This window comes from Melozone crissalis, unplaced genomic scaffold (assembly GCF_028551555.1).
Source record: "Melozone crissalis strain CALT ecotype California unplaced genomic scaffold, PUWL_Pcris_2 ptg000033l_1, whole genome shotgun sequence".
Classification (NCBI taxonomy): domain Eukaryota; kingdom Metazoa; phylum Chordata; class Aves; order Passeriformes; family Passerellidae; genus Melozone; species Melozone crissalis.
In genome coordinates, this window is record NW_026535811.1 from 4,880,550 (window position 1) to 4,902,392 (window position 21,843).

The following is a 21,843-nucleotide window of genomic DNA, read 5'->3' on the forward strand; positions in this document are numbered from 1 at the left end:
ACAGCTCCAGACAGGCTCCATAGCACAGTTTATTAATCACTGTAACAAAATTATTCCTGTTGGAATTTTAATTAAACAAGCTCAATACTCCTGCTGCAATAGATTTGCACTTCAGGGGCAGTCAGAAAAGTTCCAACTTTGTGCAGTGGGAATTTTGACCCTGTGCACACATAATCCCCAAATCAGTTTTTAGATAGAACTTGGGGGGACTTCTGCCACAAGAAAGAACTAAAAGAAAAACAAAACTGTGGGCTCTGTGACATAAGGCAGATGTCACATTTTCTTACCACCACCAAGAGAAGAATCAACCAAACATTGTTCTTCGCCCTGAGCACAAAAATGTGTGTCTAATTTACTTGTCTGGTCTCAGACTCCAGCTATTGCACAGGATTTTCTCTGCTAGAATCACAGAGCCAGTTAGTAGCCAATATCTGTCCCCAAGGAGGTACCAAGATTTGATTTTTATTAGAGTCTTCCATATTGTTCATACACAGAACATACAGTCCTTCATTCCATTTTTCTTGTTCCTTAATATATGATTTTGGTTTTGGCTGCATTACAACAATTTATCTGAACAAAGTCACTTTATTAAATGGTACAGATTGCACTCTACAGCTGCCTTATCTTCATCACCCTCCTCATCCTGGTATCCTCTGTGCTTTTTATCTCAATTCTAAGTAGCAGCAGCTGTAATATCACCCAGTAGTGACTCTCCTTCACTTCTGCTCCTCGCTTCATATTTTTTCCCCCGAGTTTTCCAGTTCTGGAGCTCTGTAACAACAACTGTTCAAAGAGACCAGCGTGCCTGGCACACCTTTCCCAAAACCACGTTGGAATTCCACAGGGACCATCTGCCCAAGGATCACCAGGCAGAAATACTGACAGAGAGACCAGGCCTGCCCTGCTGCCCCGTTCCTCAGGGATAATCCCAGAGGAGCTGGGGCATTTTCATGCTGCAAAGGAGTGTTTATGGGAGTTACAGGTTACAGGAGTACAGCCACAGCATGCTCTGTTGGCCTTGGAAATTATCCCACCATTGATATAATGGACAAAGTTTCCAGGCCCTGCTTCTCCCACCACCCTCATGCTGTAAAAACCTTGTTCAGTAGGGAACCTACTGAAAGATTTCTTTCTCTCCTTGTTCCAGTGTGTTAACTTCTCTTCTTCTTCTAATTAATTGTTTTTAAAATTGTAAAACTAACAGCTAGACAAGCGGCAAAATTTTTTAGATATATTTTTTATATATTTTTAGGGACAGGGCAGACCACAGAATTTCCACAGCCACTGAGTAAGTTCAGGGAATCTCTAAAATATCATTCCTGCATGTCATCGGCAACAGTGTGGATAAATGCAAATATTTGATAAGTACTTTTATTTTTCCCTAAGGTTTCAAACACAACAATGAAACTGGAAGCACTTGGAGCATTCCCAGTACCAACTGGACACTCTTAACCTCTAAATTCTCCACTATATAAATGTGTCATGGGCTTGCTGAGTAGATGTTTACATGCACTTCCTGTTTCAGTGCTAACTTTTTCATTACTGGAAAAAAAACCCAGAAGCTCTCTAACCCCTTGGGAATCATTTTCCATTAAAGAGGCTTTAGATAGACCATTTGTTTTTTCAGATTTGGAAAGAATACCCAAGTCAGTGTGTATTTTGAGTATCTTTACTCGTTTTACAATAACAGTCCAGGGCTGTATGGCTGGAAAAATTTGCAAATTTATTTTTACTAATCTACCTCATGACACCTGATGAGGCTTTGCACCAATGGAACACAATTTCCTTAGACAGGACCCTGACAGTTTTTCACTTGCTCACACAAACAGTTGTTATAAATGAGCAGCCCTTCCAACAGCCTGCACAAAAAAAGCCAAGAATTGTGTGAGAATGAGCCCTGCACACATCCCTTCCCACTTCCTAACAGCTGGGCCCTCCCAGGGCAGGAGAGAAGCCTGATAAAAGCTCCTGTTTGGGCTATTTCTTCTAGAAAGCAAATTAATTTCATTTCAGCACCGCTCATCCAGTACTTCTAACAAGCCAGCTTCCAATAAATTGTATTTTTCAAGAAACAGAACATGAACGATCAGGCCAGGTACTGGGGTAGCTCAGCATTAGCATGTTTTGTCACAATGGAAATCAGAGGACATGGAACAACCAGGAACTGAATAATAGAAAAGGTTGTTTAGTACAAGTAGAAACTTCTTTTTATTACTGCCCTAGGCTTGACAGTAATGGAGAATCATTGTAGAAAGAATTAGAAACCTAAAAAGACATAGGAAGGACAGCAGTAAATCAGCAGTCTAAAATATCTCAGTGGATACTGTTCTAAGGAAATATTCCAGATCACAGCATTCAGGAAAATTCAGGAAAAGGTGACCAGATTTCAAAGGGAGGATAAACTGGAGGAAAAGAAAAGAAATTAAGACATGAGTTGGTGATTTAAGCATCCCCATCTGGATCAATATTCTGTCTTTACTTATTTCACTGCAGCCAGAGTAAACTGTTTTAAAGCATGCATCTGGATTTCTACCAGTGAAAGCTAAAAAAAGAATGTCTGCTTTTCTCAAGTGTGATCTCTGAAAAACCCTACTTCCAAAATGCCACTTCGCTTTAACTGGTTCATGTCTTTAGTGGTGCTTTCAGCAATCACAGTATTACCTTCAGCTGGCTCACAATGTGACACTTTCACATTTGAATGTCTGTACCAATCACCTATCAATCATTCACTGCAACCTTTTTGCTTTAGATTTTCTTTACCCTTCCAGCAACCATCATGCAACTTCTCAACACCTAGGTAGAAGAAATATCAAAATGAATGTAAGTCTCAGATAATATTTGAGTATGTTTAGCCAAATGCAAAATTTTTCCAGCAATGGCAGATTCAGCATTTAGAGGAATTATTCCAATTATTCCATGAAAACAAGAAGCAGCAAGTTGCTTCAAAAGTAGAGAAGCCAGATGCCCTATATAGCCACAGCCATGTCTAAGTATATGCATTATAATAAACTCTTTTTTTCTCTCTGGGGGGATCCCTTGAGTTTATGTCACTGTTTCACAGCACTGCAGGTTTCACTCTTTCAGCAGAACATTGCAAACACCCCCAGTGAAGGTGACTGTGAGAGGCGACTGCAGCATCACAAACTGAGGGAATCCAGGGCTGGTGAAATGCTGGCTGTGAAATCCTCTATTTAGAAAAAAGTCACAGCAGACACTAAGCAACACAGATCTCATTATGCTTCCCTAAAGACACCACCAAGTCCTGAGCAGCAATCTACTAGAGATTAGAATGAATATACACAGGCGTAGTGGAAAAATAGGTCTTCAGTTCTGAGCTGAAGAGCATTTCCTGAACACTGCTGGAATATATTGCTTTGTGTGCTTTAAATCACTGTGAACTGTCAGACAGCAACAGCTCTCAGTAATTTCTGACTTCAGCTGGATCTGACCTTGCAATTCTGCATCACACTGTGCCTTTCAGTGCCCAGAAATTCAAGTCTTGTAGTCTCATTTAGCAGGTATCTCTCTGAAAATCAGTCATTAAAGTAAAGGAGTAATAAGACTAAACTAACCAATTAAGAACGGACACCTAGATTGTTTTCCCTTTTAACCCAATAACTGATCCCACAGAGCCCCCAGTGCAGACTTTTCTGCCCAATTACAGAATGCCACCCAAACCCCTGAAGGAGGAAGAAGGAGCATGAAGAAACAACCCAGGACAAAACCCCGTGCCCTCCATCTTGCTGCCATCCACAACCCACTAAAAATCCCAAAACCTCAATTTCTCACCAAGTGATTCACCTACACTGCTCTCTATAACCTATTTCACACTTTTGTGGGTTCCAGTCTATCTTGAAGCCCAGGAAACTTTCTCCATGGATGAGGGTCAGAGTCAGTGCTGCCCTGGGGGTCAGGGCAGCCCAGAGCAGACACAGAAATATTCCCTGTTCTCTGGGTTTCCAGAAGAGCAGGAACTGCACATGGCTCACATGCAGGCTAACTAAAACAGGGATAAAGCACTTTGCTGCTCTACACCATCACTTTTCTGCCTCCATAACCCCAAGGAGTTACAATCCTGCAATAGTGGGACTAGATCTACTGAGATTTCTTTAACAGATAGCACAGAGTTTATCCTCCTTGATGTTTGAGTGTATTTTTCACATTCTTTTCAGATGGGAGGACCCAAAGTGCAATAAAGTATCTGTTCTAATGTCACATAACTCGTCATTTCCAGTGTCCTACCCAGAAAATCTACTCTTTCCAGTCACACACTGGCATAGAAGCAAGATCTGTGATGAGTGGAGCCACATCAGTGAGGAGAAATCATGGATTGATTTGATCCAGGTCATGGAGGCTAGACATTGCCTCACTTGTTCATTTTATTTGTTTTAATTTTTTTTAGTCAATGATACCAACTACAAACTTTCATACACTCCAAGCTACTGCCCATCAATATAACATATAACTCCTATTAAACCTCCTATGCATCCAGAGAAATTAGGTTTGTGTAAAATAAAAAACCAAAACAGATGCCCAAGAGATGTAAATCAGTAAAGACCCACTGATGTTACAGTGATTTATAGAGCCCAGGAGCTCAGCTCAGCCAGGCTTTCTGCATTTGGCATTCTCAGAGCTCACACAATTCTGTCCCTTCCCCTCCTCAGATTCCCATCAAACGCAGCCCTGTAACAGAGCTGTTCTTTTCCCAACTTGGCTTCAAGTCATGGCTGCAACTCTCAATAGTATATAACCTGTCAAGATAAAATATGTTTGGGGACATGCAATCTCTACTGAGCATTTTATTGACTTAACTCCACCATTTCTGAAAGGCAGCCAAAATTCTTTAAGGTTTTTAAATGACTTTGTTTGCTAAGTATTATCCATGAACACATATAAGAACACAAAAATCCTCAGTTGTTTGTGTAATTTGACTTATGTGCCATGCATTGCCCATCATGATATATTAATTTTCTTTTGCAAGCAAACAAAACAAATCCCAGCGACAAGTTGCTTGGGATCTACACAATGCAGAGTTATCCTGGGAACCATTCAGAGCAGGAATTTTGCCTGCATAATAGCTGCAGGTCATTCAGAAACTACAGCTTTGCTTCTTTAAAAAAAAAAAAAGGGGCAACCCAAAGCAAAACAAAAAACCCCACAAAGTTTAGGATTTCACTGCAGCTTTTATTTCCAGATGCTGCATGAGGCCCAGGATGGTCAAGATCAAGATACAGAGTTGTTAATGATGCCACAAAAAGCATTCCCACTAACATCTCACAGGAGAAAAATGACTCTTGGAAAGACCAGAATACGTGAGAACAAGAGTGAGGCCACGTCTCAGGAAGATCCCACAGGTACTCTTGTCCTGTAACACACCCTGGCTACTCAAGACAGTTGTTGTTCCTAAATGTTAAGACTCCCAGAAAGCAATTCTAAAAATCCCAATGCTCTAAATTGAGCCTGAAACTGTAAACCTAATAATTTGCTCCAGTTGTTTGAATTAGTGATCCAAAAATTCAGTTGTTCAACATTACTTCAACAGGTGGTTCTTTGTGAGGAGGAATTGAAAACTGCTGAAGTGGAAGAGCTAGAAACCTGCAAGATCAAAGAGCAGGAACAGAAAAGCTTAGCAGTTGATGATAGCTTTATCTACCTCTAGCTCTTGGTAGGCATCACTTGAGTTAATAACATCACAGTGCACTTGTCACTTCCAGGGCACCTCTCATTAAGGCCTCTAAACACTTCCTGGGCCCTAATTAAGCCTCAAGCCACAGCATTCCTGTGAAAAATAGCTGCTGAAATTTCCAAAAGGTCAGAAACAAGTGTGCTCTTATGGCAGATTAATAAGGTTCTGTCCACATCAGGAAGTGGCAGCAAAGTCTGGAGAATAATGAAGAAACCCACACCAGTGCCAGCAGTGCTTTGTGCCAGTGCCCTGACCAGAGAGAGATCTTGTCCAGCCTTTCATGATCTTATTTTTACCACAGAAATCACTGGCCAATGCTGAAAAGCTTTGCTGCAGTCAGCCCTTCATCTCTGTGCTGCTGCAGAAATCTCAAATATGTTTGCTAGATAAGTAAATAAGGGAAAAAGGGCAAAAATTCTGCTAAAGCAAAACAAAAGCAGCAGCAGTGATGGAGTGCAAGAGTCCCACCTCCTGCTCTAGCAAACTCCCACCTTGAAAGAGATCAGTCACAGCTCAGCGTTCTCCAGATTTTATCAAGTGTTCAATTTTGAAGCTGCCCACTTAACCACAGTTTTACCAGAGATTTTGAAATTAAAAAAAAACTACTCTCAGCAAGATGCTTTAAACAGAAGAAAAAAGTGGGAAGAAGTGTCAGAGATCAGATCTGCGAGTCTGTTTAGTTCACTTTAATGCACACACAGAAGAATGCAAAGCAATAATTTTTCTGCTCCATTCTGCCTGCAAAGCACAGCCCAAGCCATCACCTCTGTCTTCTGACACTGGGCAGCCATGAGAAACAGGTACCTCAATGTCAAACCTGGCCAGCTGTAACACATTTGCCAAAGTAATTACATTTATTTTTACAGATTACATGGGCTTAGGTTTCACTCACTGATGTACCAGAAAATCAGAACTTTCAATTTTGCAGCTCAAGTTCAGCACTGTTATAATCAAAGACAGCACCAAGTGCCTAAAGCTGCTAACCATACACACATTTTAGGAACTGAAATACTGCAGCTAGCATGTACTACAGGATCTATATTTCTTATCTCGTGGCTCAAAGTAACTTATATCCTTTTCTCTTTTTCCCTGTCACGTTACCAAGGCTATGATAATTAGACAGCAATTACCTAAATGTTTAAATCTTTGGTCTCTGTCAAATGAAGCCTTTCTCAATCTACATAAATTTTTGCACAAGAAATTATGTTATTCTTAGGCTGATGTCAACAGCTGAAGGTCCTAACAAAATCAGGTATTTGCGGCCATGGATCAGTGACTGAGCTGTTTGAAGACAGAATAGCATTCAAAAATAACATTTCAGGTCCCCTCAGCTCCCTTCACTGAACACAACTAGAATCTAGGAAATGTGAAGCCACTGAATGGATTCAGATGGGTCAAAGTCAAGGGCAGGCACACATTTCTTTGGGCAGTCTACATCAGCAGGAGAAGAAATGCTAAAATAATGTTGAACAGGAAATATTGTAGAAAGTCCCCACAACAGCCAGAGCTGCTCTTTTAGGAGAGCAACTCCCAATCCAAATGATGGCAATTAAAAGTTCCCAAAAGCACTGTTTTGGGGAAATCCACATTATATTGTGCATGTGCCATGGGACAACCCAGAGGAAGAATGATTACTTTCATTCTGGAAATTCACATTTACATTTCATTCAAAGCTGCTGGAAATAGCATGACACAGAGCACAAACAGGAGAATGCCTACAACTTCTGATGTGGAGCTCCTCTAAAGGTATTTCACTGCCTGTAAGGGTCATCTCTGAATATTTTCTGGCAGGTTCCAAAGCAGACCTTTTTGTCTAGAACTTTTTATTTAGTAATCTAGTGAACATAGAAGCTTTTTTCAATCTTCAGGGAGAGGGAAAACAATTGCTTTTTTTGCACCACTTTGAGATATATTCTGTAGAATGACAAACAGTTAGAAATTAATGTCACCAGAGGTAAACCTGGACATAGATTGCTCTGGTTTCAACGCAATAAGCAGTATATTGCTACAATATAATTCCCAAAATCTATTTAAATAAAATGTCCACAAGGTTCCTATTGCTGTGATATTAAACCAGAAGTAGCAGAGATCAATAAAGTAAATCAAAATACATCCAAAATAAAGCAATCAGGTAAAAGAGAAAGCTGTCTGGGATAGCATTGTCCCTCAGTTTCCCACAAATCAGCTTTTTTTGACACCTCTTAGCATGGCTGGCACACCCTAAAGTTTTGAACTGGCACCTTTGCCCTGATAGGGAGAAATTGGATGAGAGCACAGCTGGCTCCCCAAAAGAGATTTTAGGGATTGCTGAATTGAAAAGGTGAGTATTGGGTGGTGAATTAACTTGATTCTTCAATATAATACAACAGTTCAATATTTAATCCCTTAAATTCACAGGATAGCAGCTTACTTCTATTCAGTCTCCTTTGTTTCTATCCCTTAAAAAAAACCCCACAAAATAAAAATAAGTTCCTGATGTCACCTAAGGAGATTAATTAAGCTTGACAAAGCTTCTTACTTACAGTGGGAATTTGAACTTAAAATTGGCCATCCCAGTCAGAATTTTTTTGCACAATGCTTATTGTAGGTCACATTAAAATGGACTGGAATAAGATCCAGCTGGTGCTATCCATAGAAACATGGTAAACCACTAATTGCATTTTTTTAACAAAGAAAAAAATGTATCAACAAATTCCACGTGCAGAATCAGTGATTTCAGCTGGGTGGAATTCTGCAAATGCCTCTCCTCATCAAGCAGCCAAGTTGGGTAGCCACTGGTGTCTTTATGAATGCTGAATAGGGGCATTATGTCCATACAGAAAATGCATCTGGGGAAAGAGGACAGGTCATCTTTCATGCACACAGGAGCACCAACACAAGTGCAGTGTGTTTGTTTTCTACTACTCATAGAAACGTCAAAATGTAATTTATATCTAAGACATAAATGAGACATTCTATCTCCTCAAAATGGCCCTTCAGTTGAAGCCAATTGCACCTGTATAAATGCAAAGTCACATGCAGTACATGAAGATTTTCTTTCTGGTACTTCAGAGATAGTTTTGCGCTCCTTTGTGCAGCACCAAGGCTGGATGAGCAACAGCTGCTCACAGGTACCTTCCTGTCCTTCTGCCATAGAGGTGTTCCAGCAGAAAATTCTGTGTGGGGGTCCCAGTTGTGGCTTTCTCTGGGTCTGGATTGAAGGCACTTGAGACAGTAATTTGCATTGGGACTCCAGAGTTGATTATTTCTTATCAGTAAAACAATCTCACCACTGTGAGTTCAGCAGCACAAAATGGCCAACAATCTCTTGTTACAACGTCTTTTAAGACTAAACTATCCAATTAAGAACTGACACCTGGTTTATTTTCCCTTTTAACCCAATAACTGATCTCACAGAGCCCCCAATGCAGACTTTTCTGCCCAATTACAAAATGCCACCCAAACCCATGAAAGAAGGAAGAAGCATGAAGAAGAAACCCAGGATGACACCCTGTGCCCTCCATTTTGCTTCCACAACAAACTAAAAATCCCAAAACCTAAATTTCTCACCAAGTGATGCACCTACACTGCTCTCTATAACCTATATCACACTTTTGTGGGTTCCAGTCTATCTTGAAGTCTGGGAAACTTTCTCCATGAATGAGGGTCAAAGTCTTCTCTCATTGACTTTCTACATGACCTTGGGCATTTTTGTCTCAGTTAAAGGACCTACAACATGCACAGTGTTGTTTAGCACACACCAAATTGAAATTCTGCCTCGTAAGTGCTGTTCAACTAAAGACAACATTAAAATAGAAATATGGGGTGGTTTATAAGACAGAAGAATGCTGGAAGCAAGCAGAAGAAAAGGATTTCTGTGCTGTATTCAAACATGAGCTCTCCCAGCAGCGTTGAATTTCCTCAGGGGGAAGGTCTAGGGAGAGCTAAAAAAAACTCATCTCAAATGCTTCCAGCAACAGGCTCTCTAGTTTGTGCTGCCACTGTGAAGCTGGCAGGAGTCATTCCAGCCTGGTGCAGAACTGCATCTATGTGAAACAAGTTGGTGATCTCAGACCAATTATGTAAGAACACATTTCAGCATCACCACTGGAAATAATTAGCAGTTGTGTGAGCCACAGGGACACCAGCTTCTGCTGTGCTTTTTCTATGGACAATATAATTAGCTTTGGCTCAGACACTGAGCACTTAGAAACCTGTAATAGGCTGAGAAGAGGCTTGTAACCCCAATCCCTAAGAGCTCCCTTTAAATAAGCAGATAGGGCCATTTAAAACATTCCCTACACTTTATTGCCTTCCCCCCCTCAATTTTGGGCTACAGATCAAGCTTAATTACCATCATTCTGCTTTCCTTCAAGTCCTCAAGGAAAGCAAAAACGAAAGTTAACACTACTGAATTCCATGGTCTTAAAACATTTTCCCTCCATCACAGGGAGTGCACAGCATCAGCTGCGAACCACATTACAGTGAAACCCTACACCACACACCTGAAAACATCGCTGCCTCAAACACTGAGCAAAGCAAAAAGCATCTGAAACCAGTGTTTACACTGGTGGGAAACCCTGCTAAAACCAGCTCTGCACCTAAAGCACAACATCTCAAAGCTCACACCCAGGCTCTGGCTCCAGGTGCGCCTGACCTCAGGTGCGGCTGCACAGGAGAACAGCAAGCAGGGCTACCAAAACAAGGAGAGCAAGAAAACAGGACAGAAAAATCCCTCTCTTGTGTCCTTTACTCACTCTTAACCAATGCCTGTCACATCTTGAACTGCATTTCCTCACGCCCAGAAAAACAGCAAAGCCCATGCCACACCTGCAGACTGTCACACCAAAATATTCCTCTGAACTAACACCTCTGCTGGACCTGAAGAAGTTTTAAAGCTCTTCTGCCTTTTTGAGACCATGGCCACATTTTCAACAGAGCACAGCCACCTTCCTCCAATTTTGCAATATTTAGCTGTATTTAAAAAAATGTATATTTTTTGAGTCAACTCTTCAAAACTGGGCAATATTGCATCATCTTCCAAGCTCAGAAAGAAGATGCAATATTGCCCAATTTTGAAGAGTTGACTCAGAAATTATACAGTTCTTATTTCACTGCTCCTTCTGTATTTTCAAGACAGAATAATGTGGTGCTTTTGTCTGAACTGGTTTCACAATCAACACACTTTTTTTGGTATGATTGAAATAAGTAGCTAAAAACATGAAGCCCACTGAGAACAGTCTAATTCTGCTGTATTTTCTAACCATCTAATCAAGGAAACCTGAGAAATCCAGTAAGAAAAATGCACTCCAGCACTCAAAAGAAAATTAGATACTCCTTTAGTCCTCCCTGGCACGTTTTCCCTGCAGTCCATTTTGGATTTACACAGGTGCTCCTCAAAGCAGAACTTGGCCTCTTTCTCTCAGGTGGCCTGACACATTTACTGCAGTGTGCAGATATGCCCATATATTTTATATGCATGTAAAGCACATTTCCCAGACTAAAACCCTCTCCCAGAGAGTTTCCCTAGGTCTCTGTCTGATTCTGGCTTCATTTACTCCCTTGCAAATGAAAAGCATTTCCATGGAAGCCAGTGAGGTAACACTTAAACGTGTCTGAGATCATGGCAGAGCCATGGTCCATAATAAAAGCAGCTGCTGGTAACTCTTCTGCAAGTTTCCATTCATTAGGGGTTTTGGGGTTTTTTTTTTGCTTGAATTCACATGAGCAATATCCGTGGGCCAAGAAACACATTTTAGAATGATAGCTATTTCCCTTTGCTAAAACCTAGAAAGTGCAGCAAACTATCCTCACTGGAAAAAAAAAAAAAAAAGTTTATTGTATTTTGTTAATAAACAGAAGTGTTTATGGACAAAACATGTCTGAATGTACTTTTGGGAATTGTCCTACACTGCCTACAGGATAGGGACAAGTTGACCTGTATATGGCTTTCCCAGCTTTTTTGGTTTTGTGGGGGGAGATTGGTGTTGGTTATAGGGATTTTTTTACACCTATAGCTCCTGGTATTTAATTCTAAATTGGGAAATACTGAGTGTACCTATTTAAATTCAGCCTCAGAGATCTCTGAGCATGGAACCAGGACCAATGAAACCAGCTCTGTGCCTGCTAATGCCAACAGCCTTTCCATCAGTGACTTTCCATTGCCTTGAAGGGCCACAGGAGAGACAGAAATAACCTGCTCAGATTATAATGTTTTTTCCAGTTCATCACACCAGTCTCCAGGCTTCCAGAAGTGTATAACTGTATTTTGTCATGTAAGTCAGACTCATAGCCTGTCACCACCTCAATCTGTTCATTTATAACAAAACCTATTTCCTGCACACACAGTAAATTCCTTTCATTTTTCACTAAGATGAACTGATCTTTATCAGATACTCTGACACAGAAGGCAAACACACCATTACTCCCTCTCCACTTGTTAATAATAAGTTTGCTATATATTGGCTCCAAGAAAGGAGCTCACATCTCTTTACAGATGATAGTGAACAGAATGGGGGGAAAATCAAAACAAAACAAAAATTGCCTATTTCAGAACAGCAATTAGGTAACTACGGCAGATGGCACAAGAATGACAAAGCAGTTTTTGGTTTGACAGGTGAAGCAATAAACATCTTTACTAAGCATGGGGACAGTGCAGAGCAGCAGAGTTAAACACCAGGAGCTGCTGCAAAGCTGCTCTACAGGCAGCCACAATGAGATTGCACAAACACTGAGCTGGGTCACAAATCAGTCAGGGGAGAGAAAAACCAAAAGGAAAAAATACTCCAAAACATGTTTTGTTTACTCTTCCCTATTTTAAGAGGTAAAAAAGCCAAAGCAGTCTCCCTTCTCCCTTTTGAATCATGGAGATGGTAAAAATAGAATAAATTAAAAGCATTTTTGACCATGCAATAATACTTATTGCATTCAATGTGATTATTGCCCAAGGACCTTTTCCAAAGGCTCCAGATGCCATTTAAAAAGCTGATATAATGCAGAGTTTCTCCCAATCCAAATCCTGAATGAAAAAAACATGAGTGATATTAGATAAGTAGTTATTTTGGTCTCCAAATTGGCTACCCCTGATCCTTCTAAGAGCTGGAAAACAGAATTATTCGTGTGCTACTACTGCACTACCCAGCAGTCACAACTTGACCGTGCTTCTTTTGGCCACATCAGTGGGCAGGTCTTGGCATGACTTTGTGATAATGGTCAAATGCCACCTCCTCAGAATGCTGCTGGCCAGGGATGAAAAGGATTTGCTGGTTTTAAATCCAGGCAACCTGTGTCTGACTGTAACACCCATGTCCAACACAGCCTCAAAACATGAGCGTGGTGTGGAGTGAGGTGTAGTCTGGGAAATCCAACTGATCCATCAGCCCTCCTGGCCACAAAGATGTGGGTTTTCAGCAAAATTATATAGGAGATATCAGAGAATCTCTACACATACCAATATGACGCAAACAATGTATTTCTAAGATGGTCAATGCAAAACAATGAAAACTCCAGAAAAATCTCCATCAAGCAAAGCACATCTTGCCTTAAAGTACATTATTGCACTTAAACTGTCCTTCTCCATGTGAAATAAAACCCAGCTACTTTACCCCCATGATTTTGATGGCAGAGAGCACCAGCCCCCAAACAAAATAAACTGAAAAGCAAGAATGTAAACACGACTGTGCTCCAGTGACTTTGCATCTCAGTGCTGTCTGCGTGGGGTTTCACTGCCTGGAAATTGATGTGGTGGAAAGGAAACCCCTGAGACCTGCATGGAACCCTTTCTGCAGCTCCCATCCAAAGCACATTGCTCCCTTCCTCCCCCAGAACTCATCCCTATTTATACACACACAGGTATTTGTTTCACTCCTGTGGTCCCATCCCTGGAACACTGGCATTTAATCATTGCTTTCCTCAAAGTTACTGCTTTATACCTAGTGAGAATGAGATTTTGTCCACTAATCCCAGTTTTTAGCCATATAAATGCACACTAGGTGCACTGAAAAACCAAGGAACTGCATTTATATATGCACTGGTAAAGGAAATGTTCTTTTCTTGTTTGGGTTATATAGGGGGGAGGAGAGGAAATAGGCTGGTGTGTGTGGTTTTAGAAGGAGGGTTAAGTGGCAAACAAAACTGACTGAAGTTTACAGGGATCTAAATAAAGGAACAAGGAAAAAAAGCTGCTCTCAAAGCTTCTAATAACACACAGCAGAGAAAGCAGACTACATAGAAAAGTTTTTGCTTTTCCTCTTTATTGTCAATCTGCTCCTTGATTGCATACTGTGTCCAGTGAACAAGCCATTTACTATTGTGGTTGGAGTGAATGAAGCTCAGACCCTTCCCATATATGGCAGGGCCTTTTAATCACCAGGGAGTGAGGAGCAATGGAATTTTCCTGGCTTTCTGGGTTTGCAGTGCCCTCTCTTGTACAAAATATCATTTCCCAGTGAGTGCTTGTTACTGGGATCTTGACCCAATTTCCTGCTGTCATTGTCCTTCAGGGGATGTGTAAAAAATCAAACAAAAAGGGCCAGCTTCTTGATAGCATGCATCTCACAGGGAATTCTGAGTTCCTCCAACTCAAGGAAATCAAACTAGATGCAATATATATATTTTAAAAACCCTCAGTATCATTTACATCACGAAACGTATCCCAGTACAGCCACTGAAATGAAGTTCAGATTCAGGCCAGCTAATGCCCAGGTTCTCCCTCATTTTCCCCAATGCAGCAGAAAAGAGATTAGTGGTGTTTTCAATTACTGGGACAGCAGTAGGCAAATTCTCAGCTGGCCTGCTTTTGTCAGGATAATATACATTAGCCACAGAAATGCTTGGCTCTGGATCATCTGGATTGCCTAAATGCTCTCGTTCATATTTACAGCAATTAAAATGCTGCACTTCACTCTTTATAACCCAAGCTCTGTTTGAAGTGGCAAAGCAACAGCTGTGGCTTATCAGAGATCTGAATGAAACTCCTCATTTTCATAGGAGGGGTGTGGCTCTGCACATGGGGAGATGCTGTTCCCAAAGCCAAACAAAGCAACAAAACCTCTCCAAAGCAGGGCTGACCAGAGGCATCCTGCAGCACCAGTGCAGGTTAAGCTGTGCAGGTAAATCAGAGCTGACCAAACACTTCTCTAATTTTCACACATTTTAGCCAAGCTCTTGGAATTTCTTTTGCAAACTTATGAGTTTTAACTCTGCCAGAGCAAAGCCAAATTCTCCCCAGCTCAATGGCTGTTGAAATTGCTCAGAGCAATGAGGTTATCATGAGGTCATTAGGAAGGTGCAGATAAAAATCCTTTTGCCTCCTCCCTCTGCAGCTGAACCTACTCAGACCGAGAAGAAATTGTCCTCAGTACAGCTGATATTAGAAAGCAATGGTCTGGGCTATCACACTAGCACTGCTAGGTCCCCTGAAATTGAGAGGAATCATAAAAGGTCATGCCTTTGTGCTTCTGGGATGAAAGATTTCACCAGGGTGAACGCTGTGGCTCGGGGGGGGGGGGGGGGGGGGGGAAGAAACCAAAAAGAAGCCAAGTGAGGGCCATTTCACCATGACAGAGCTCACTGTCAAAGAAAAGAATGGAGTGGGAAAAGGGTAGTAACATGCCCTGTGGCAGTGAGAAAGGCAAGAGGGAACATCAAAGCCTTGCAAATGAGAAACAAACAATGGCCTGATCACAGGCTGCTCCATCTGGGCAGGGCTGCCTTTGAAGATGACTGGAATCCAATGGGCACCAGCCTGCAGGATCCAACCTTGACCTCTGCAGGAGCCCAGGAGTTGCTGCTGGGCGAGGGCTGGTCCAGCCCTGCCCAGCTCCTCCCTAGGGACGATCAGCTCCTTTGGGCCAGCACACAAAACGAGTTGCCAGCACACCTCCTTTGTTTGCATTGCTGCTACAGGTTCAGACCCCTCAGCCATTTAACATCATGGACACCAATTTTTCCTCTCACCAAGGTATTTAACTTTTATAGGGACACAGTGATTTCCATGCCCCTGAGGTCTCCACAATTTTAGGGGAAGATTGGGAAGGTCACACCTACACGTATGTGCAGTGACACTGTCCTCCTGCATTTAGCAATACCTTTCCTCTTCATATCTGTTGTCCTATCCTTCTGAATAGATCCCAAACCAGAGCATTTACAGCAAAGCTTTATCTCCACAAATCTATTTATAACCCTCCTATGAGCTAAATTCCAAAGATTTTTTTTTTCCTTTGCCATTTAAGGACATAAACCAGAAAATGTGCAAACGGGTGGGTCCCACTTTGCTTCACACCCTCCACAGCCAGTCTCAAGGGAAAATGCTCTTTATTTGTATTCTGTACACAAGAGGGTGTGGAAACATGTAATGTTTCCATTGCCTGAAATCCTTTCCCTAATATTTTCCCCACTGCAGCTTGGCCTGGCCTCAGGGGTTCCAATTTCAACTGCCCTCATCAACATGAGACTGAACAAGCAGATAAGGTCCAGCAGCTTGCTGAGGAGTTTTGCTTCCAAGCTTGTGACACTATGGTGGATCTGTAAGCAAAAGCTGCCTTTGTGCATTTTTGGAGCACACATGACAGCTTCACAGGGAGACTGGTCCAGATGCAGCACAAACAATTCCAAACAACTCCAAAAAACCCAAACAACTCCATCTCCAAGCACAGAGGAAATGCCCTCTAGACATGACAGCAGTGTCACCACTGAGCCTGGTCTGCCTTCACCTCATTCCCTGGGCTTCAGTGGTTTTAGACCCTTAATCTAGAAAACTAATACATAATCTGTGTGAACACACCAAGAAAAAACATCTAAGATGATCTGGGAAACCAGTCAAAAATAAGGTTTTAGGTAGTGCCTAAACTTGTCATTTTGATATTGCAAATTCTTTATAAACACTAATAAACCAAGCCCCAGCAGAGCCATGGGCTAAATACAGAAAGGTACAGCTTATCCTTGACTTGGAGATAGGGAAACAGACACACGGCCATTAAGTGACTCACCAGGTATTTATGACCACAGGAAAAAATTCAAAGGAGAAATTACTCCAGTGGCCTGAGAGGTTGCTGCTTTTTTCCCTTTCTTTTACCTGCTTCCTCAGCTATTTTGTCCTCACTGCAAGCCAGCAGGACAGTCCCCACAAGCAATTCTGGTTTCCATACTGAGGATTTTCTGATCAGGAGGTGCCCCTGTGCTTCATGGACAGTTTTGAGGGGCAGGAAGAGGGAAAGAGACATCAGTTTGTGGTGGAGGTTCCAAAGGAAAAACCCATGGAAAGGAGAACTTCCTTAAAGCAGGATGCAAAGCACACAGCTAACACACCAGCTGAGTAACAGTGTGATATTCCCTAACCTTTTTGGTTGATCCAGTCTGTTTCAAGAAATCTAGAAGCAATCTCCCCCGGGGGTGGGAGGGACCCCAAATTAGAGAGTGCTGAGCCTCCTTCCCTGCTGGGCCAGTTGAATGCACAAAAGCATCAGGAAAGAGAAAAAAAAATGTTCTATAGTTCAACAGTGCTGTGACCTCGGTGTTTCATCCAGAGAGGTCAGATCTAATATGACCTTCAAATACCTCTGAGTCAAATTTCAGCCTCAGCCAAGCCCCAGACAAGCTACACCTTCCAAGCAGGAGCAGCACCCCAAGAGGAGGTGCCTACACAGAGGGGAGGTGATTTCCCTCCAGTGCATTGCCCCCAAATCCATTCCCACCCATTTAACCCCTCAGCAGCGTGCACAAAGCCAGCAAACAATCCCCTGCACACAAACCTTTCCCAAAGCAGCAACTCTCTCCCTGCAAGCTGCCAGGGGGGAGTTACTAAGAGGAGACCATTTTTAAAGAATGAAAGCTTGCTTTGAATGCAGGCTCCACTCTCTGCACTCACAAGCCTGTGCCCCTCAGGCTTTGTGCACCTGGAGCCCAATCCTGCACACTCCCCATAAAGCTCCTCTCAAAGGCAGCGAAATGCTCCCAGGACTGCACTTCCCATTCTGCCCTGTGTTACCTTTTTTGGTGCTTTCTCCCACACCCAGGAGAGCCCAGACAAGCCCTGCACATGGACAGTTGTGCTCTCCTGGCCCTCTCTTTCTTAGGCATATATGGTTTCCTGTCCCTCTGTGCTCACACACTGGGATCAAATGTTCCAAGCTGCACCCTTGGCAGAGAGGGGTTAAGAACTCCAGTGATCTTTCACACAAAGTAAAACTCAGTCATCCCACAAGTAGGTCTCATGTAAGAAGCTACTGAGAAAACAGAGTATTTTCCACAGTCCCAGGGCATTCAAGCTCTATTTGTCCTGCAGGCTCTCACTTTTCTACAGTGAAAAGATCACCCTCACAGGCAGGGCTGCTCCAGCAGTGCAAAGGGAAGTGTGGAACAAGGAGGATTTCCAGTCAGGCTCCTGATGGAGCCTCCCTGGCATCTTCATAGCACAGAAGCCATGAGAAAAGTCTTGACCTGCACCTTTGTGGTCTCCCCATCTGGAATAAGCAGCACTGCTCAATAATCCTGGATGGGATTGAGCAAATACTCCATGTCACATGTAGCCCCATGAATGAGATCAATAAAAAAACCTTCCCATCTAAATGAGCTTCAATTTTCCCTCTAATGCCAGCCAAAGGAACTTCCAACCTTCCCCACTCTCCTTTCAAATCTTTCAGTGTCATTATTGCATTGTGCATATCAGTGTTGAACAAGAAATAAAAGCACAAGGGAAGTGACCCCTTTCTCTGCTCCATGCCAGAATAATGCTGTGAGTATAGGAAGAAGCAGTTGTAGAAAACCCCTCATTCTCCTAAAAAGTGCTTACATCACTCACTGTCAAAGTGTATTCAGAGTACACAGGACCCCTGAATCCATTAATGATGGTATTGATTTCACCAGCACTAATCCTGTGAATGAAGGCTGTGGAATTGATCCTCTTGTCATTGCAAGTGGCAACAAAGAGGAGTTTTCAGGAAAAACAAATTATTTCAATTGAGTCTCTTGTTCACAGTCATGTCATCTGGTATTTCTTCCCTCCCATCATGACTTAGGAGTCTACATTAACATATGCAGGTTTTTTTAAGATTGCCTATCAAAGCAGTTTCTCCAGTAAAGACAGAGCTATCATTTCTTCAAATACATTGAGAAAATAAGGATAAAGAAGGGCAGAACTTATCAATTACCTTTACCTCATTACCAATTTAATAAAACAAATGGGCTAAAAGGTTTGCTCCATTTGTAATTTATGTTAAAAGAGTCTGTTCTGTTGATTTTGTTGTGTGTAGTTTTGGGGTCCCATCCTGTCTAAATGGCAGGAGAGAAAGATGAGACTTGCTGCAGATGAGGACTTAGTGCTACATTTAATGAGACAGAAAAATAATGGAGGCAGAGTCTGAGGGTTCTCCAATGGCAAATCATACAAACACAGTCATTTCACAGTATGGTATCTAAAATAGACAAATTGTAATAAATACATGGTTCTTACAAAAAGAATTCTGCCTCCTTGTTTTCTTTGAGCTGCTGCCAAGGAGGGAATGTGTTATTTTCCCAAATTATTCTCCTGTCTGCCTTTTAGCAGGGGAAGCCTTCTCAGGCAGAGTCGTACAACAACTGTATACTCTGAAAAGAAGTTCTCCTCTGAAAACAAGTACTCCATAAAAAAGTAACTTTAAAACAGTTATGTTCTCATTCTTCCAAACAACACTTGACACATGAGACCAATCTGTTCCATCCCTGCAGGTCTGGCCAGAGATTAGCAGCTCGGTCAGTGTCTGCAGCTACCAAGCATTCATCTGCAGCTAACTTCCTCCCTTCATTTTCCCAGCCCTTTCCCTGAGAAATTCCCTGCCATGCAAGAACATGGTGCTATCAGCAGCCATCCTTGCACAACGCTTTCCAACTGTCCCAACATGTCAAAGGAGCTGGGGAGGGGAGCCTGCGAGCCAGCTCTCCCCAGCAGCACTCTGACAAACACAGAGCCAGGCTTCCAAGAGAGCTCCAGTCCCACCCAGGCACATTCTTTAATCCCCCCCTTCTTTTAACAGGAAAGACAACTTCACAAGAAGCATTCTGGCAACGCGCTGCCGAGCATGTTGGAGGCTGAAAACAAAAACTGATGCCATCTATTGTCAACAACACTTCTGTGAAAGGCTGCCATGAGGGACATCTGCTTCAGCGAGTATCAGATCACTCACATTAAGCAGAGCTTCTCTGTGTCTGTATCAGTTACACCCCGAGACTGCCCTTGCAGTGTGGAAGTGCACGTATTAAGTTGCAAAATTAAAAGCAATTCAGCAGACCTTAACACGCTGAGAGGTTTCTCATTGTAATGCCTCCATTAAGAAAAAATAATAAAAAAGGGGAGGGGGGGATTAAAAATAAAGAAAATAAGGGTTATTAGAATGGGTTATTGCTACTAACGAGCCCAGCAAAGGATGAAAAATGGAGTGGTGGGACCAGCACAGATCCTACCCAGTGGGGTGAGCAGACATGCATCCCCCTCCATCCAAGATCCCCCTCAGATCACCACGAACATCTGGAAAGGGGGAGCAGCCACAGAGAAAGAGCAGCAGAGCAGAGCCAGCCTCCCACAGCCCGTTCAGAGCCGGGGCTGCTCCATCTGCAAGGCAAACCCGTCCCGCAAGCCCTCCCTTACCTCTGGCTGCAAAGTTCTCAGCTCTGGTAGGAAGGAAATGAATAACCGGCTGCTTGGGCAGGAGCGCAGCGAGAGAGGCACAGCAGCAGCCTCACACACACACACACACACACAGCCCTATTCAATAAAAGTGCAGCTTTTCCTTGGCCCCTCCCAAAAGTCAATGCTAAGTGAATACATATCCCTTATGTTTACAATTGGCGGGCGGCGGAATGCATTGTCCTCAATTTATTCCGAGGGGCAGCCAATGGCTGTGAGCAAGCCAAGGTGGGCTCAGCCTGCCTGCAGAGATGCCTGTCATTCCCCAGGCATGCTCAGGAAGCCACTCATCAGAAAACCAAGACCTAAAAAGCTCCGAAAATTCGTGCGAGCTGCCAAAAGTGTCTTGCTACATGCCCTTTTTTGGTTATCCTTAGCAGGGCCTCTGAAAGTAAATCCTCTGTCAGGAACAATCATAAGAAATGTTAATCTTGGAGAAGGAGGCTGTCTTGTTGGACACAAACGGGGCTTAAAAAAAGGAAATGCTCTGAATGGAAAGGGATACAGTAAACATATTTACTTTTTGCACCAGGATTTTTTTTTGTTGGTTTTTTTTTTTCTTAATCAAATAATTTCACCACAGCTAAACTACATTGTATTTTTTTTTTAACGAGGACCACATGTAAAAGGCAACAGAAACACTCTGCTGTGCAGGCTTGATTCTGCAGAGAGAGACACCAGTGGGAAAGGCACATGAAAGATGAGTTGGCAGGCTTCACAGCCTGATTCCATTTCAAACAGCACAATAGAAGTTACAGATAGGATAGCCATGTTCTGAAAAATAACTTTTAAAGAGATTCAAAACTTTGACAGTGATCCTTGGCAAGCTGGATTATTTGGGTGCACAGGTTTAGTTTATAGCTCCACAACTATTCCTTTAGAATTAAGCCTGGCTCATTTACTAAGAGAATAGCCCTACATCTCCTTAATATGACCAATACTTGAACAGTCTTTAAATATCATCAATAAAGTAAGCTTGGATTAATTTTTATCTTTGCTTTGCTTTAGTGATCGCATGCTGCTGAAAGCTTTGCAAATTATGCAGGCATCTTAAAAATGGACAAACAGATAAAGACTGGTCATGGAAACATACAAAGTACATAAACCAAGGGTGAGAATAAAGATGAAAATGATTGCCTAGAAAACAGCACAGTACAGAGATCCCAACATGTACCAGCCACCAAGGAAGGCTGCAGAGCAGCTGACTGCTCTAAGGGAATGAGATTCCAGACCAGGAGATGTTCTGCAGATTCATATTTGACAATAACATACACAAAACCAGTTAGAGGGAAACTATGTGTGAGATGACTTTGCAGCTGAATGGGCTAAACTATTTTAATGCCTTTCTGGGTCCTTCTTTCTGGCCACTGGGCCCCACAGATTCAGTCACATGTGTAATGCAAGAAGGATCCAGTCCACAGACAGTAAACTAATCCTTATAGCATAACAAAAATTCAAAGAGCCAAATCTATGCAGATTTACAGCAAGAAATCAATTATTAAAATGCCATTTTAAATTT

At 42.3% G+C, this 21,843-nt stretch overlaps 1 protein-coding gene across 5 annotated transcripts in view; it reads right to left on the minus strand.

The window, feature by feature from the left end:
* CALD1 (caldesmon 1) overlaps positions 1 to 20,359 on the minus strand; it is a 162,703-nt gene extending 142,344 nt beyond the window's left edge. For all 5 annotated transcript variants that reach the window (XM_054282118.1, XM_054282121.1, XM_054282116.1 and 2 more), the window contains exon 1: positions 20,286 to 20,359. The gene's annotated coding sequence lies outside the window, so the exon portion shown is untranslated. The remainder of the gene's footprint in view (positions 1 to 20,285) is intronic.
* Between the last annotated feature and the right edge of the window lie 1,484 nt (positions 20,360 to 21,843).